The sequence below is a fragment of the Anopheles coustani genome, chromosome 2 (assembly GCF_943734705.1).
Source record: "Anopheles coustani chromosome 2, idAnoCousDA_361_x.2, whole genome shotgun sequence".
Lineage (NCBI taxonomy): Eukaryota > Metazoa > Arthropoda > Insecta > Diptera > Culicidae > Anopheles > Anopheles coustani.
In genome coordinates, this window is record NC_071289.1 from 50,713,605 (window position 1) to 50,730,822 (window position 17,218).

A 17,218-nucleotide genomic window follows, 5' to 3' on the forward strand; every position below is an offset into this window, starting at 1 on the left:
ACCTGATCTTTTTAAAGAATCATCTTTCCCATCTCTAGTGGACATATGGCTATTATAGCCGGTCCTAAAGGACGAGCCCCTTCATAGGAGTTCGGACAGAGTCGGTACGCCTCTGATTACGAGTAAAGGAACAAATTGTTCGACTTAGCGTAGGAGGATATACCCCCCTTCCAAAATTTTGCGTAGAAGACTGCTCGCATTTTGGTTTCTCTTCAACAACATCTTCCGCATCCATATACGTATTCTATACCGACGTTGTTGTAGCAAGTGCAGCCTCATGAACGAGCACCATGCTTCTGCCCATTCAAGAAAAGTATCGTCTCATTCATTACACTATACTTTTTCAACTGTGCTCCAGTAGAGAACATCCTTGGAGTCGGACCAGAAGAAACGTCTTCGTACTACGGTGGATAGTCGCGTTCTAACGGTTGCTATCCTTACGCCAACCTTTGCGGCTTGCAGTTGCGACCGCGGTTTGGAGAGGAACTTCAATGGAACGACGTTTATTTTGGCGGCCGCAAAGTTGCACTCCATAAAGTCTGCTTTGATGATTCGTAGGTAGCTGATGGCTGCGAACCCGACTTCGCTTGCATCAACGAACGTATGAATCTCTATGTAACAAGTTCTTTGTATAAGGGTTTTTTTTATTTATGAAGAGGAAATCTTCTATAGACAATCGGTCCCTGCCTGTCAAAGGTCCACGGTTAGTGCCGGATTTTTATCGGCCAAAACCCCCGACGTCTATTGGCCCCTGATTCCTCGCCTGGATCTAACCGGATGGCATTACTACAGGACGAGGGGGATTGTCCAAAGTCAGTTCGACGTGACTGTGCCTGTACTCCGGTGATTATAGCCTTCACCCAGCATATTTCTTTTACGACAGACTATTGGATACATGGTGTTATGCTCATGCCCCGTAATATGCGCTCCAGCGACTTTTTGCAGCTTGCATACCCAGCTGCGTCCTGACGACTGCAAACTACTCCGTTCTGGATTCGCAGCCTACTGCCTTCTCTGCAGCTTCTTCACGCGCAGTGATTTCCTGCTCGCGTTTCCATAAGCGACCAAGCTCACTGGTGATCTCCTCTGCCGCGATCTTTATGCCGGCCAATGCCTCGCTATTCTGTAACATCGCTGGCACCAGATCCTCCGGTGCGAGCACTAATCCCCGGCTATCCCTCAGATACCGGTGGCGTGTGGTGTCAAACACTCGGCATTGGAACAACGCATGCTTCGTAGTGCCCCGTCGCCGATAGCAGGAGTGGCACCACGGGGTCGGTCGAAGCTCCTTCAAGTGGAGATATTTCCGGAAAAAACCATGACCGGTCAGCACTTGGGTCAGGCTGAAGTCGATCTCCCCTTGGCTACGGTTGTACCAGGGCTCAAGTTGCGGAATGAGGAGATACGTCCACCTCATGTACCGGCTGGCATTTTGGCACTGTCCCAGTTCCGTCCATTCAGCCTGAAGTACCCGTATAGTGGTGATCCGCTCCTCCTTCCGGATCCCCGCAGCTGTCGTCTCTTCTCTCTGCCTACGCTTGCTGCACCGAAGGTCTTCGTCGATCAACAAGGGGATGGGTATCACTCCTGCAACTACGCATGCCTCCTCATACCTCACCGAATGCGCTGGCAATCCGTATCGCTGCCAGGCGCTGAACTCGTCCGAAGTTTCGTCGAAGGTACCGCCGATCCGCCACTTCTTCGGAAAACACTGGTGCTGCGTATCTCATCACAGATTTTTTATCACGTTGGCGAGAAGCTTCCGCTTTGTGCTTCGTGGCCAACTGTGATTACGCATCAGTCCAGTCACTGTGGATCGAATATGGACATGAGTATGCTCAGTATTTGTTTTTTTGTGGGAATGTCTCCGGTCGCTGCTATCTTCTGTTCGAGGTTCGGTGATTGTTTGAATGTAAAGCAGTCGTCCTTTGTATCTCACCAAAGCCAGAAAATCTTTTCCGTTTTCTCGTTGCCAAGGTCTAGACATTTTCCCATCTGTCTTCCTTCGTTAAGTGCGTTTAACACAGTGGCCGAGTTTGAGACCCAGTTTCGCATTTCGAACCCAGCCGCTGAATGAAATTTCGAAACTTCCGTCGCCAGTTTGATTGCCTCGTATTCTGTTTCGGTGCTGATCAGCATGTCGTCAACTTAATGTTGATCGATTATGGCCTGCACCGCTTCTGGGTATTGACTTTGGAATTTTTTGGCGTTGTTGTTTTCCACGAATTGAGCGATGCAAGGTGAGAAGCTGGCACCAAACGCCATTACTTACATAACGTATACGCTGGGTGGACCATCTTAACTCTGTGTTTGCCAAAAGAATCGTTGACAGTGTTGTTTCATTTACCAGTACTTGGTGAAACATCTCTCGTATATCGCCGCAGACCGTGACCTGTCCTTCCCGAAAGCGTATGAGGACAGCTAGAAGGCTGGTAATTTGATCTGGACCTTGCAGCAACCTAACTTTACTAATAAAATTGAGGTTTTGTTAGAATATCTTCAATTGCTGGAAGAAAAAACAAAGTGGTGCTATTTTTATTTCCTCCCCGTTTTCATGAATTATTGGGTTTTAACGTAATTAATCCACATTACGATCGTAATCCACTGGAAAGTTGTGAAACTTATTGTAATAACGTGCTAAACTGGAAAAAGCTCCAATTTTATGGAAGTTTATAAAATATTGTCAAAAACCCGGGTGGTGCTATTCTTGTTTCCTCTAGTGTACCAAACCTGGGAGTGTTTTTGCTGCAGTTCGTGATTAGTGAAGCGACCCAGCTGGCCCAACAGCTAGCCAACTTCAACCGTCTCCCACCTCAAGCCACCAACCGCCAGCCAAGATCGCCAACACACATCGACGTCAGCAGAGAGAACACTCCGCAACCACGGAAGCCCGCTGGGCATGACAACGCGAACGAACGCGCGCGGTGAAAGCGCAAACATCGCGTCAGCAGAACACAATGCGGGTTCCTACCCTGGCTGTCAGCAGAATGCAGCGTCGCACCTACGACACGCAAGCACCGATCGGTAGGATCGCATAACAATGACAACGAGCTCGGCCTGGTTACTAGTTGACCTGATTACGTATTGAGTACAACGGAAGAAGAATTGTTGATCGCGGAAGTTAAGATGTTGTTCAACCCAAGCACAGCTGATGACAAAACATCACAGAAACATCGCGGAAACCGAGGAATGTTTCCATTCTGGAAAGCGGATGCCGAGGCGGCAAAGTGGAGGCTCAGGTGCGATGATGACCAGGAGGAGGGGGCGGAGAGCTGAAGGGACAACAGGGATGGCTTTAGTATATAAGAACAATCAACTGTTGAATAAAGGTTCGCAATTTCGACCTGGAGGTGCCAGGAGTAAGATCAACTCGCGCGTCGCGTTTCATTTGAGGTCTTTTAAGTCCGCTAGTTGCAATCCTTTAAGTTTTCGCGAAGTTAAGGCGAAAGTCGTTAGGAGCCGTTCTGCCTGGCCGCTCGACTTTCTGTTCATTAGTAACTTGTCTGGCGTAACCTTTTTTTATGTAGTCTGCCATTTTGTCCTGCAAGCGGCTGGATCACGCTTCATTTTTGCCTTTAAACATTCCCATCGTTTCAGGGTCATCGGTTCGCTATTTGGCAAGTTTACATCGTCGTTTCGCCAGAGCCATCCAGTCTCGTAAGTGAGGCATCGACACCTCAAATAAAAACTGCCAGTTGCGCGATATCGGTAACGTCGGTGCTCTCGTCAATTGCAACCAAGAACGCAATAAATTGCTTCTCTTTAACAATTAATTGTTGGTCAATATCATTAGCCAAATATGGAATACGTTGCGCCTCTGTATTTCTAGCTGATGGCGTCCAACGCTTGCTTCTTCTCTGGGCAAACAGCTTCGGTAGCAATTAATATGCTTTTTTTACAAATTCAACTTCCATAAAAGCTTTTCCGAAACATGCTATTTCTTTGGCAATACTATAGCTCGCTTTAACAACAGCATCGTTGCTTACTTGCGGCCATGCGAAGCACGACTGCTGATTCTTTGACTGTGCTTTCAGTTTCGTCACTTCCGCTTGCCGCAATGTTAGTGTCATATTTGCATATTTTGCTTGATGGGGATTCTCGTAGTGACGCCGGAGATTAAATTCTTTCAGCACGGCTATGCTCTTTGCTTGCAAACTAAACACACAGGCTTTTCGTTTTCTTCGACAAATAAAAAAATCCATTCGTTTTTAAACTTTCTACTTCCTTCTCCAATTTTTCTTGTTTTTGTTGCTGACATTTGAACAGACTTGAACAGGCGGAACTGTGTAGCAAGACTGACAAAGTTGGACAGATCTGGTTACAATTTTCGTCGTAGATTCTGTGTTTGTAGTGTGTAATCGCTGCAATATAGTGACTTCATTTTCTTTGAAAACGGTGTACAAGTATCCCGTACTTTCCCCCGTATGCCGGCGTCGGCCCGACAGAGACAGTTTGGCAGGGACACTGACTTCGCTGTCGGTCCCGAAACGCCTGTTTTTCAAAAGCATATCGTCGGTCCGCTTTATTTGAATCATTTGTTTGGGAACCGTCGGGAACCGAACAAAATTTCATCATAAGGCCTTGCAGATTCTAGAATAAAACACAAATACAGTTGAAATAATAATTGAACGTGAATTTGTTCATCGACATCGGCAGATATCGCTGTGGAGACATTACACCTTTTACCATTGTTTAGCGCGATGGCCAAGGCCTTTAGTGACACCGTCCAAAACATTAATACGATCGCCGGAGCTATTAAGGCAGCGCGAGCGCCGTTTAGCGACTCCGTCCAAAGCATAACGAAGATGGCAGACCCTTCTAAGATAATGGGAGCACCCTTTGCGCGTTGACCGCACCTATTAAACCGTTCGCCGCATCTTTTAGCGGCAGTCATTTTTCCGAGCCTTTTGTGAGCGCTTTTGTTCAAAGAGTCGATTGAAGAGGTGAATGCTTCATTTCGTGATTTGAATTTTCCGTTACGTATCAATATTTTCGAATATTTTTTGTTTAGCTGGAAAGTTCTTGAAAATGTCTAGGGAAATTCTTTCTGAAAATTATAAATGAAAATATTAATTTCCATAAAGAGCTTTAATATTTATTTTCATAAAGGTCGCCTTTTCAAAAACATTCTTATTTACATTTGTACATTGTGTTCGGTGCATATTTACTCCATAATTGCTTCCTTTCTGAGGCATTTTGTGATATATGACCACATATTGCACATATAGCCTGCACAATCAGATGTAGTAATTAACGAAGCTGCTCCTGCGATGGCGTTCATCAGTACTCCCAATTCACAAGGAAGCAGAAGCTCACCAACTGGAACGTCGGCTATTAAATCAAAATTATGAACATCTTCCAAAAGCGTCCGTCATTCTTTACGATATTCTATCTTTACACGTTGACGAAAGCCAGAGTCCGTGCGCAATGATGGTGCATTGACCGAATCAAATATAACTCTTCCCGGACCAATGTGTTCGCCAATACAGATGCATTTTAGGCAGCCATGTTTTCCATTGAAGCTAATCGTAGCTTTAGCAAAAGTGCGCCCTGGGGAATCCGCGATCAGGGCACGAAATGACAAGCGTACCACTTTATCACCGAAACGCAAACCGCTTTGTTGAAGATCATCAACTTCCGAAACAAGAGGTTGCAAAAATTCTTCAAACAGCTCTGGTTTTGAATTGCCACAAAATATTCCGACAAGGATCACCGGAGCTTCAGGCAATTCCTCTATTCGAGAGAAAAAGTGTCAACTTCTGAAATGACCTAAAAAAATATTGTAAAACATAATTAGATCACAAATTTCCTAGGTTTGCATAAAAACTTAACTTAAAAGGAACTTTAAAATAAATTAAATGAAAAAATAAATTTTCAAAATAAAAGTTTTTCCGTAAACGTACTAAAAAATAAAAAATAATGTATGTTGCATGAGATATGTATTTATGTATCAGTTTTTCGTCTTTATCGTTATTCGCATAACATCGAGATTGCTCTCAGTTCGATCGCCATCTACGATGCTATGCGAATAATGACAAAAACAAAAAACTGATACATAAATACATATGTCATTTAACATACATTATTTTTTATTTTTTAGTACGTTTAGGAAAAACTGTTGTTTTGAAAATTTATTTTTTCATTTAATTTATTTTATACTTTTACGTATTACATGAACAGAGAAAACAGGTTTATTCTTTTATATGACAACTGTCATTAAGTTAGTTGAGTCGGAGTGTACTTAAGGAAGGAATAGAAATCCACTGCCTGTTACTGCAGGATCTGGCGCAACTCGTTTTGCTTTGCAGTGAACAGGATCGCGATGTCCGAGTACCAATTTGATAATCCTTGATAGGAGTAAGAGTAGGGCTGCATTCTGTTTTAACGTTTGCTATGAGCACTGAGGAAGTGCTCTCGTTCTTCAGCACTGCTGCGAGTGAACACAACATGCGATCTCTCAATGTCACACAGCGCTCTCCCGGGAGAGCTGCTGAAGGAGACCAGCACGCTATCTGTTCAAGTGGGCCAGAACGGGATCGCCAACGCACAGTCATAATCTGGGAGCGAAAAATGCGGGTATTGCTAGCACACTCTTTCATTATTGATCTCCTATCGTTTATCTCTGTCCGATTCATATTTTGCGACATCCGGGAAGGTGAATGCATAAAAACTTTTTAAAATAGTTCTGCAGGACTGTCTCGATTCCTAGTGTAGCGGGCCGGGTTTTGGAGGGAGTCGTGTAGTCGTGTGGAGGGCGTCTTTGGGTAGAACTTCCTTTATTCACTGCGCAAACTAACTGATTTGGCGGTGCGCTCCAAGATCCATCGTGGATCACACCTCCCAACTTAAGGTTAGTTCGGTTGGGCACATTCCCTCCCGTGCCCAACCGTCCTACTCTAACAAGCCACAGGGCAATGCGCGCATGGAACTCGACACCGATGGTCGGTGATCGATGGGCTGCGCTGTTGCTACGCCAGGTCCCCCGCGTACACTGACCCGTGGCCGAAATGTTGAGTTTCCTTCTCAAGAGTGCCAGAATCGTGTTTACTATGGATCGAGGCAGTTTTTTCAATACTCGAACGTATCGTTGATAGTCCTCAAAAATCGTCCACGTCGTGCTGACATGGCCTGGTCACCAATCGTTTACCAGGTTGCTCGGTCCATGGCTGCAGTCCCCCAACCCCGGTCGCATCCGATGTCTCGCAGGTTCTGCTTCAGTTGGTCCATCCACCGAGCTCGCTGAGCTCCTCGTCTTCTCGTGCCGGGCGGGTCGCTCTTGAGCACCTTCTTGGTGGGGCATGAGTCCGGCATCCTCATGACATGCCCCAACCAACGAATCCTGCCGGCCTTCGCCACCGTCAGGATGTCCGGCCCGCCATACAGCTCAGCTAACTCGTGGTTCATTCTTCTCCTCCACACGCCCTGTTCGCACACACCGCCAAAGATAGATCGGAGCACGTGCCTCTCGAAGACTGCGGGGGCGTTGGCGTCCTCCGTGAGCAGAGTCCAGGATTCATGCCCATAGAGAACGACCGGTCTTATCAGCGTGCGGTATATGACACATTTCGTGTGTGGGAGAAGCCATCTGGACCTCAGGAGTTTGTGGAGCCCCTAGTAGGCACGATTCCCTGAACAATGCGCCTCCGGATTTCGCAGCTTACGTTGTTGTCCGGAGTTATGACAGTGCCGAGGTAGCAAAACTCCTCTACTACCTCAAGTTCGCCGCCGTCCTCTGATACACTGCTCCCCAGCCTGGCTCTGTCACTGTCAGAGCCTCCGACGAGCAGGTACTTTGTTTTCGTCGCATTGATCATTAGTCCAATCCTTGCGGCGTCGCGTTTCAGTCGGGTGTACGCCTCGCACACCGTCCTAGTGTTCCGCCCGATGATGTCGATGTCATCCGCGAAGCCGAGGAATTGGAGAGAGCGGGTGAAAATCGTGCCACGGATGTCGAAGCCCGCGCTCCTCTTGACACCTTCCAGAGCGATGTTGAATAGAAGGCAGGAGAGTCCATCACCTTGCCTCAGACCCCGGTGAGATTTGAACGGATCCGACAGCATGTTCGAAATCCTCAACTTACACAGCTCCCCCTCCATTGTGGCCTCTAGCTGGTGGGTCTGGCTATGGGGCGACCTGTTAATTGTTAGTAAGGGATGCACCGGTGAGCTGGCGCACCAAGGTGGTATCCATCTAACTACGACCAGGTCAAACCAGAAACTAGACTCGCCAAGACCAGCCAGGCCAAAAGATAGCACCAGCGGGTGCAGTACGTGGACGGCACGTAGACCGAGCAGGAGCTTGGTTTTGCGGGCCAACGATCACAACATCTGATCAGAGGTGTCATGTACAGGAAGCCCTGCACGTAGACTAGGCAGGAGCCTAGTTTTGCGGGCTGATGATCCGGATGGTATATGAACCTGAGAGCAAGTCCATTACGGGTTTTTAGGAGGTAGTGGTGTCAGATAAGTCAGCTGTCGGATCGATCTTCTGAGCTGCTTAAGTTGCACTGCACCGAGTCCGTTGCTTTAGGCTTGGGAAATAGCCCCTGGTAGTCAGGGTAGAACCTGTTAGACCTTTAGTAACACGCGATTTCACCCTTAAGGAGTTACTTGCGTGCCACAGCGTCCGTAAACTGAGATTTTAACCTAGGGACAGATGCCTCTTCCGTCACTGCTTCTACCGTGTAGGTGCATAGCGTGACGGAAGGCGAAAGGCAAGAGGAGGGAGTAATGTTGGTTGTGGTCTTAAAACTCTTGCACACCTGAGCAATGCCTGCCAAGGTAATACCAAAACAATACTTGACAACCTCTGTTTTTCTGTCAGAATAGCTTACCTTGGCATTGCTCATGTGTGAAGTATCAGCGCAAGTTGTCGACAAGTTGGCGACGACAACATTGTTTTAAATTTCATTCTATACTCGTTTATACATTAAAAATAAACAACACCAGTTGTGTTTGAATGCGAATGGTTGTTTACGCTTGGTATACTGGTTTGTTTACCATTTCTGTACTAGGTAATATTGAATTGTCAAACATTGGTGAGGTTGCAACCAAAATTTTTTGGTTGAGCAAGATTTGGTTGCAATTTTTTCCGACAGATGGCGATACCATAGAATCTGCATATTGGCAGTGAAAGTTGGCGCCAACATTGGCAATGTGTGCAAGAACTTTTACGGGGCCACGCCAATGTGAACCCTCGTCGAAAAAAAGTTGTGGCCTCTAGCAGTCGAACCAGCTTCTCGGGGAAGCTGTACTGCCGCATGGTCTTCCATAGCTCCTTCCTGTCTATGGTATCGTAGGCCGCCTTGAAGTCGATGAAGAGGTGGTGCGTCGGGATCTGGTGCTCTCGGCACTTCTGGAGGATCTGCCGTAGAGTGAAGATCTGGTCGGTGGTGGATTTGCCTCCAACAAACCCAGCTTGGTAGCTTCCGACGAAATCTGTAGCAAGGAGCTTGAGTCTGCAGAAGAGTATCTGGGATGGGATTTTGTAGGCGGCATTGAGGACTGTGACGGCTCGAAAGTTGGCACAGTCCATTCTGTCACCCTTCTTGTACACTGGGTGGATGACACCCAGCTTCCAGTCCTCCGGTATCCTTTCCTGTTAGTTCTGCCACCAGCCCATCGCTGCCAGTTGCTTTGTTCTGTTTCAGCTGCTTGATGGCACTAGTGACTTCGTCCAAGGATGGTGGAAGCACATCATCATCTACCTCCTGGCTAATGTGCTGCTCTATTCTGCCTGCGCCGCTGCTGGACTCCCCTAATTCCGCTCCGTTCAGGTGTCCGTTGAAGTAGCACTTCCACCTTTCGATCACCTCTCGCTCGTGCCTAAGAATGTTGCCCTCCTCGTCACGACACATTGCGACATTTTTCGTGAAGCCGCCTTGTGTCTTCTTCAACATCCTGTAGAACTGGCGAGTTTCTCCCGACTGAGTTAGCTGCTGCATCAGTTGTTCATCCGACTCCTCGAAGCGGCGCTTCTTGCTCTCGAGCCGGGTTTGCTGTGTCCTCAGTCGTTTGTAGTGTTCCACGTTCTGACGGGTTTCGCGGTGCAGCATTCGGGCGCGCGCTGCGTTCTTCTCGGACAGTGCTCACCTACACTCGTCATCGAACCACTCTTTCCTCTGGTTACGTGGCTTATGGCCCAGTGTCTGCTCGGCTGTCGCTCCACCATACGCCAGTGGTCGTCGAGGGACATTGTGGCGGTCGCGATGTTGTCCGGTAGCGCTTCCCCAAGCGCTGTCGCGTAGCCCTCGGCAACAGCAGGTGTTCGCAGCTGATCCGTGTTTAGGCGTGGGGTAGGTCGGTGACGCAGTGTGTCACGTTTGCGCCCCTGCACGTACGTACGTCGATGATGTCCGATGAGTCCTTGTCGTCATCACTGCTCCCAAGGTGCGGGCTGTGCACATTAATAATGCTCAGGTTGAAGAAACGTCCACGTATCCTCAACCTGCACATCCTGTCGTTGATCGGCCACAATCCGATCACACGCTTCCTCATAGCACCCATAACAAGGAACGCCGTACCGAGCTCGTGCTTATCTCCTCCACTCTGGTAGATCATGTAATCGCTACGGTAGGGGCGCTCCGAGACTCCTTTCCAGCGAACCTCTTGAAGTGCTACTATTTCAAAGCCTCAGGCTCTCACTTCTTCTGCGAGTATTCTGGTACTCCCGGGTGAGGTAAGAGACCTGCAGTTCCATGTACCGAGTTTCAATCGTAGTCCTTGTTTCGTCGCGTAGGTTTGGCAAGATTGGTCCAAATCGGGTTTTCTTTTTGATGAATGTTCGTTGCGATTTTTACAGGGGGTGGCTTGCAAGGCCTCTCCCCCCGCCTCCTATCTCGTCGGTGGAACAACGCATCCTAGCTGTTTTACGTCCCGTAGGATGCCAGGACAGGGTGTACAGCCGCCCCTAACATGGGGAACAGACGCTGGTTCGAGCCGCTCCTAACATGGAGAACAGACGCTCGGGGATGAACTACTAGCAAGTAGCAGTCCATTCCCCCTCTCAATTCAGCCTTGCCGCCCATCCGCCCAAGGGGGTGGGTTTCCCCGTGTACCCAAGCTTGGATATTTAGGCGACAAGTTACCGATCTGTACGTCGCGGACGTATTGAGTAGGAGTTGGGAAGGAGAGCCTATAGTAGCCTTCAGGAGGCGTCGGATCCAACCCTTTACAGAACTATGACAAGAGAATTTCCATACTTCATGTGATTTTTTTTTACAATAAATTCGTGCGATATTCGTTAAAACAAGTACTACACATTTGTGGAGATTTCGGACCTTTCTCACAGAGAGTATTGGTTTTCATAATATTTTTTCTGACTTGGTCACGTTCTCCAGTTTGACGGCTTTTTTTGTAACACCCAGCACACGTTCTTCATACAGGTTTGCCTGGCTGATTATTACGAACCTCCAAGTGCACAATGACCACTTTACCATACATTTTATAACTGATTTTTGTGAAATTTATACTCAAAAGAGTATTTCTAGCCAATCCAACAAGGGGCCGCTATGGTGCTATGGTGACTAACTATTAAGCACATTTTACTGAAGCTATTGTTACGTAAAAGTGTCCGTATTGTCCGATTGAGTCATTTATTATGATTTATCAAATGGTTTTTTTTTTATTTTCTTGCGCTTCAAAACAATATTAAAATATAATAGTTAAATACGTTTTCTAAAAACTAAAGTAATTATATTTTCTTTATGGTTATTTTTTTGGTAGTGGGGCATGGCCTCTCTCCGAAGATGGTTACTATGATCAAAATACAGTAATATTATAGACCGGTGGTCAGCCGTTCGTAATACCGAAGGGTGCCAGACTCGTCATGCTGGTCTCGATGGAGCGAAATGACGTCAGCGAAATGTAGAGCAAAATTGGTACCAAGTCGCTGGAAATGGCCCTTGAACCAAGTATACCTTTCAAACGGTAACAGATTCTTACTTGCACAACGCCTTTTTTTCTTACCAAATTTAGAATTTTATTCGAGGATCTTTTTCAATAAAAAACAAGTATCTTTATTGCAGCTTGACCATATCAGTCGTTTTTTTTTACGGTTGACCAAAACCTATATATTTTTGTATCCAATGCACTTTTCAAGCTCCAAAAAGCTGTGCTGCAAAAAGCATTTCTTTGGTGATTTTACGATACTTTTTGAAGTTTTATACTTTTTAATGATGTCTGAAATTGTTAGTTTGCTAATGTTAGTCTAATTTCATATGTTTTTAAAAACTTTTTCAATCGTTATGATGGATAAATGATGATGTTTCGTTCCAACCAAGTAGTGTGACGAATGTTTCAATAAAAACTTCAATAATATAATAAATCGAATCAATCGAGTGCTTCAAACGATGCCCAAGAGTCGTCTGCATCGATAATAACAAATATCAAGTGTCGAAACTAACTTACACACCACTTTAGCTAACAAAAGTACGATGAAATATAACTGTCCGACTTTGCGATTGGCCGTCAAAATTCTGACTTTTTCCACTCTATTGTTTATTGCGCCGCTTGGGTACGATTTTTTTCACCGTTCTTTTTGCACGCACTTCGTTGGAAGGTGCACCAAGAAGATGCAATGAACAAAAATCATTGTTATCAATTCTAAGTACCCTAAAATCGACCACAAAGTCGGACGCATGCTCATTTTTTGAGCGTCCGGATTAACTTTGGGCCCAGTGTATGTCGCTCTAGCTCTGCGTGTATGTGTGAGTGTGAGCACTGTTGGCGTGAACTACAGAATGTGCAAATTCCCACTTGTTAGCTTCGGAGCACACCAAAAGCGCGTCCGCTCTCGTCTAGTGATGAGAAGAAGGAATAGCTTCTTATGATCCGATCTGCTCTCTTGATTATATGATCTGATCTGATCCGAAAATATGAGAGCAAATGCTCCATTATGATCCTAGTGACGCCATTACCCGTAGCGCTATGGCGATGTGTTCTGATCTGATCCAATACGCTCTTTGCCGGCAGACCTATGGCGATGTGATCTGATCTGCTCCATTATGATCCTAGTGACGCCATTACCCGTAGCGGTAAGGCGATGTGTTCTGATCTGATCCAATATGCTCTTTGCCGGCGGGCCTATGGCGATGTGATCTGATCTGCTCCATTATGATCCTAGTGACGCCATTACCCGTAGCGGCATGGCATTGGAGTACGATTATGCTCTTCTGATGTGATCCGATCTTTGACTGAGAGCAAATGATCTGATCTGCTCCTGAAATTTTGGAGTTTTCTCATCACTACTCTCGTCAACTGGCCGATCGCAACTCGTTGCTTGTGCACCTTTATTACTGCCGGACCACCTTCAGCGCCTTGCATTAGTTTATACTTTTCACTTCACACGTTTCGTTCAACGCCATCGCTTTTTATTCACTTGCACTTTCACTTCAACATTATATCTTTAATTTTTTTTTTAATTTCAATGTTGTCGATTTAAAACAGGTGTGCTAACGGTGCAAACGCTGCTAAGTGCAGTAAATCAACCAAATCGAAATCAAATATGTGTTTTTTGGCAGCTGTCTCTAACCCGCTAGACATTTCCTAACGGTTTATCTCAAAACTTCTCATCGCGAACAAAAAAAACTCATTTTTGTAAGGGCCAAGGCCGGCTGAATGAAGAGGGATGATTTTCTCTGATTTCGATGGAGTCTTCATCGGCAAAAACGAAGTCGAGCATAGTGTTGTTGTGATTTAGGATGCTATTCAGCTGAAGAAGACAAGCAAAACAGATGCCATCAAGAAGAGCCTCGCATGTTGACGAAATGCGGGAATGAGGGGAATGAAGTCGCCAAACAGGATGAAGTGATCGGTTTTGGAATTTTCAATTCTCTTCATAACACCATATGTAGAGCGTTCAAATTGGTTGTCTGGTCTGGAGGCAGGTAGAGCTCGGTGAGCACTGAATTGAAGCTTAACTTGACTTGACCGCACTGAGAACACCACCACCCCTGCTTTGAGTACTGATTGCGGCAAAGCGCTCCATGCGATAAACGATGAAACGTTTGCTTTCGAACAGTATCGAGGATGGAATTCTGTCGTCCGGCCAAGTTTCCGTTAGAACAATCACATCGCAGTCAGTGCCAGTAGAGCTGGCCTACGCAGCGAAAATTGAAGGTTTCGGAAATATTTACGGTTAACGAAACTATTTCCTCAAACGGAGGGGTAGTACCCCATTTTTTTTTTTTTTTGAAAATCGTCGTTTTCCAGCCTTGGATCCGCAATGGCGCGTGTCGAAATAGTCCTGCTCCCCAAGACGATTGATTGTTTGTTCTAAAATCCTATGCAGGCTTCTTACGGTTTGCTTAAGATGTTGCAGCTCGTTTTCGAAAGGGTATGTCGAGATGGTCTGTGCTGTACCAAGCATACACGCAGGCGCAATTACCAAAAGTGCAGATTAAGATAAGCTTAAAACAATTAACATTTCAAGCTCCATTGCAGAACTTAATCTTCCAAGCAAGTTCTAAGTAGAATACAATGTAGAATGCAATATGGCATGCAACACAATTGCAAGGCAAGATAAAACGCAAAGATGCAACGTAATCACAATCAAAGCCAAACGGGCATGTACGCATATTGTAACCTGATATTGTTTACCGATAACAAATTCCACCTCGGAAACCCAAAATAACTTTGCGCAATAAACCAAATGTTAAAGAAGCAATGCATGCGTAGTTGGGAATGCGTGTTCCCACGCTTTCAAGTGCATACGCCCTTAGGTAGCATAGGACTCGTCTCAATATGACACCGCGAGATAATTCTCACGATTTCGGGTGCACATGCAATCTCGCCAATAAACAACATCTTTAGTTCAAGGGCAAAGGAACGTTTAGAAACGCATTCAAATACAATGTATGGATTCCCACACTTTCAGGTAAAATAATGAACCCCAAATTAGGCGAACGAACATATTCGATCATGAAAGGCACGTGTAGGATCATATTAACCAAACTAACCAATCATAATTAAGTAAACAGGAAGTTAGCCAGACAGTAAATCGATATCAAATCTATAAACGACCAATCAAAATTCAGACAAACAAAAGTGTTAAATTCAGTATTATTTTCTTTATCAAAATTCTTAGAAATTCAGACATGAACCGTGGGAACCCATTAGAAATAATCCAAAATGAAATGTTAAACTTAAGGAAGAAATTGTACTATAAATAAAGGGCCAAAGACTGATCGAACAAGTCTCAGTTGAGCAGAAGTCTCAGTTCGCGACGCTCAGTTCCGCAGAAACCTCGACATAGTGAAATCTCAGTTTAGAACTGAGCTCAGGCTCAGTTCCGTCCCCGTTCGAGGATGGAGTTACAGACAGTAAAGAAGTTATAGTGAAAAATAGACCAAGGCACAGTTCGATCAGTTTAGGCAACTATAAGAAACGAAACCACACTTGTGTTTTATTTCGGGACAAAGTCTCGAGAAGGAGGAAGGATGGGTTTCTTACAGGTGCATAGTGATTAGTGAATTCCACCACGAGTAAAGGGCATTCTACAGTCAGCAGTGAGGCTGCTAATTCGAAGTGTTAGAAGGAGATAGATAATATGCCAAGGCAACCGTGATGCCGGAAGTTCACGTGTAGACACATTATCATAAGAAAGTGATGTGAAGAAGAATATGAAATATATCAAGGCAACCGTGATGCCGAAAGTTCACGTGTAGATATATTATCATAAGAAATAGGAGAGGAAGAAAATATATAATATATCAGGGCAACCGTGATGCCGGAAGTTCACGCGTAGATATATTATAATATTACATGGCGACCGTGACCATAATCTGCAGTCACGAGTGACAAAAAGGACGTGCAAGTATTAAGCAATGCTGGAGGATGGAGAAAATGAATAGTACGAAGCACTAAACATACAACAAACATGGTATAAAACAAACAAAATAAAAAGAAAACAAGACCATGAAAAGCTAAAAAGCAACAACAAAATATTAATGGATGAGTGCATAGTACGTACAGAATTAGGAAAGTTGGAAGTTAATTCCGCATGCTTAGTAAAAATGTGCATGTCAAGTCACAAACCAAGAATAACTGGAGATGCCCAAGTTAGTGTTATGAACACACTGGAATATCACACAGAGGCGCACCAACAACATGATTGGAAGTTATGGATACTGATCGTAATATGTGTACTACAGCTGTTGTTCGGCTTGTGGAAAGCCTATAAAGCTATACTGAGAAAACAGACAATACGAGCAATGGTGGACCAAAACGCTAGAGTGTAAAACAACAGAAGTGGACACGCAAGTGAAATGGAATGGGAAGATTAAAAAGTGGCTTCAAATGGAATTTTACGATGGAGAACAAACATAGACAGGCAATACTTTCCCGCATCGATACATTAATCTATTGTACGAACTATGAACAATTGTGTAACGAGTGTGTGGAACAAAATATGCTTTCGCTTGACATGGTATTAAGAATTGAGTGCATCGAGTCAGATGGACAAACCAGACACAAAATGCTTTTTGAAAAAATCACCAGACGTGGCCCAAAAGCATTCGACACCCTGCTTAACATTTGCCGTCGACTATTCCCGCAAGCATACGCCGAGCTGAAAGTGGATTCTTAATGGAAAAAGACGTTTCAACGAAGGGATGGAAGAAGACAACGATAGTGGTTGTGAAAATTACCCCAATTAGACACGAATAAAACCAAAACAAATCCGCCACCAACCAAGTGCTACGCGCAGTGAAATAAGACTCCCAGCAGCACACGCCACGAAAAGTGAGCATAGAGACATAACCTTACCGCAAGAAATTCCAAGTAGCACGCGCAGTGAAATAGGACTCCAGGCAGCATGCGCTACACAGGTGACGCATATCCGCGCAGTGAGAAACAAGAACCAACATAAAAATAACCTACGACAAAAGTGAACGAACCTTTGAAATTGAGTTACAAATGAATATGTGAGTCCGAACTTCGACAAGTAAGCAACGAGAAAATTAAGACAACAATCAAACCATAGCATCGGATGTCTACAAAGAAAACTACGCGATGCTGGCAACTGGTTATTCGGCAATGAGGACATCGCCCCTAGCAGCAAGCATAACTAAGCAATGATGACATCGCCCCTAGCAGTATGTACATCGAAGACATCGCCTTTAGCAGCATACGGAGTTAAGAAAACTAACACATTATATACTAACCTTAAACTAATAATTGCGAGAATTAATATAAGGATTTGCGGATAAATTAATTGAGGA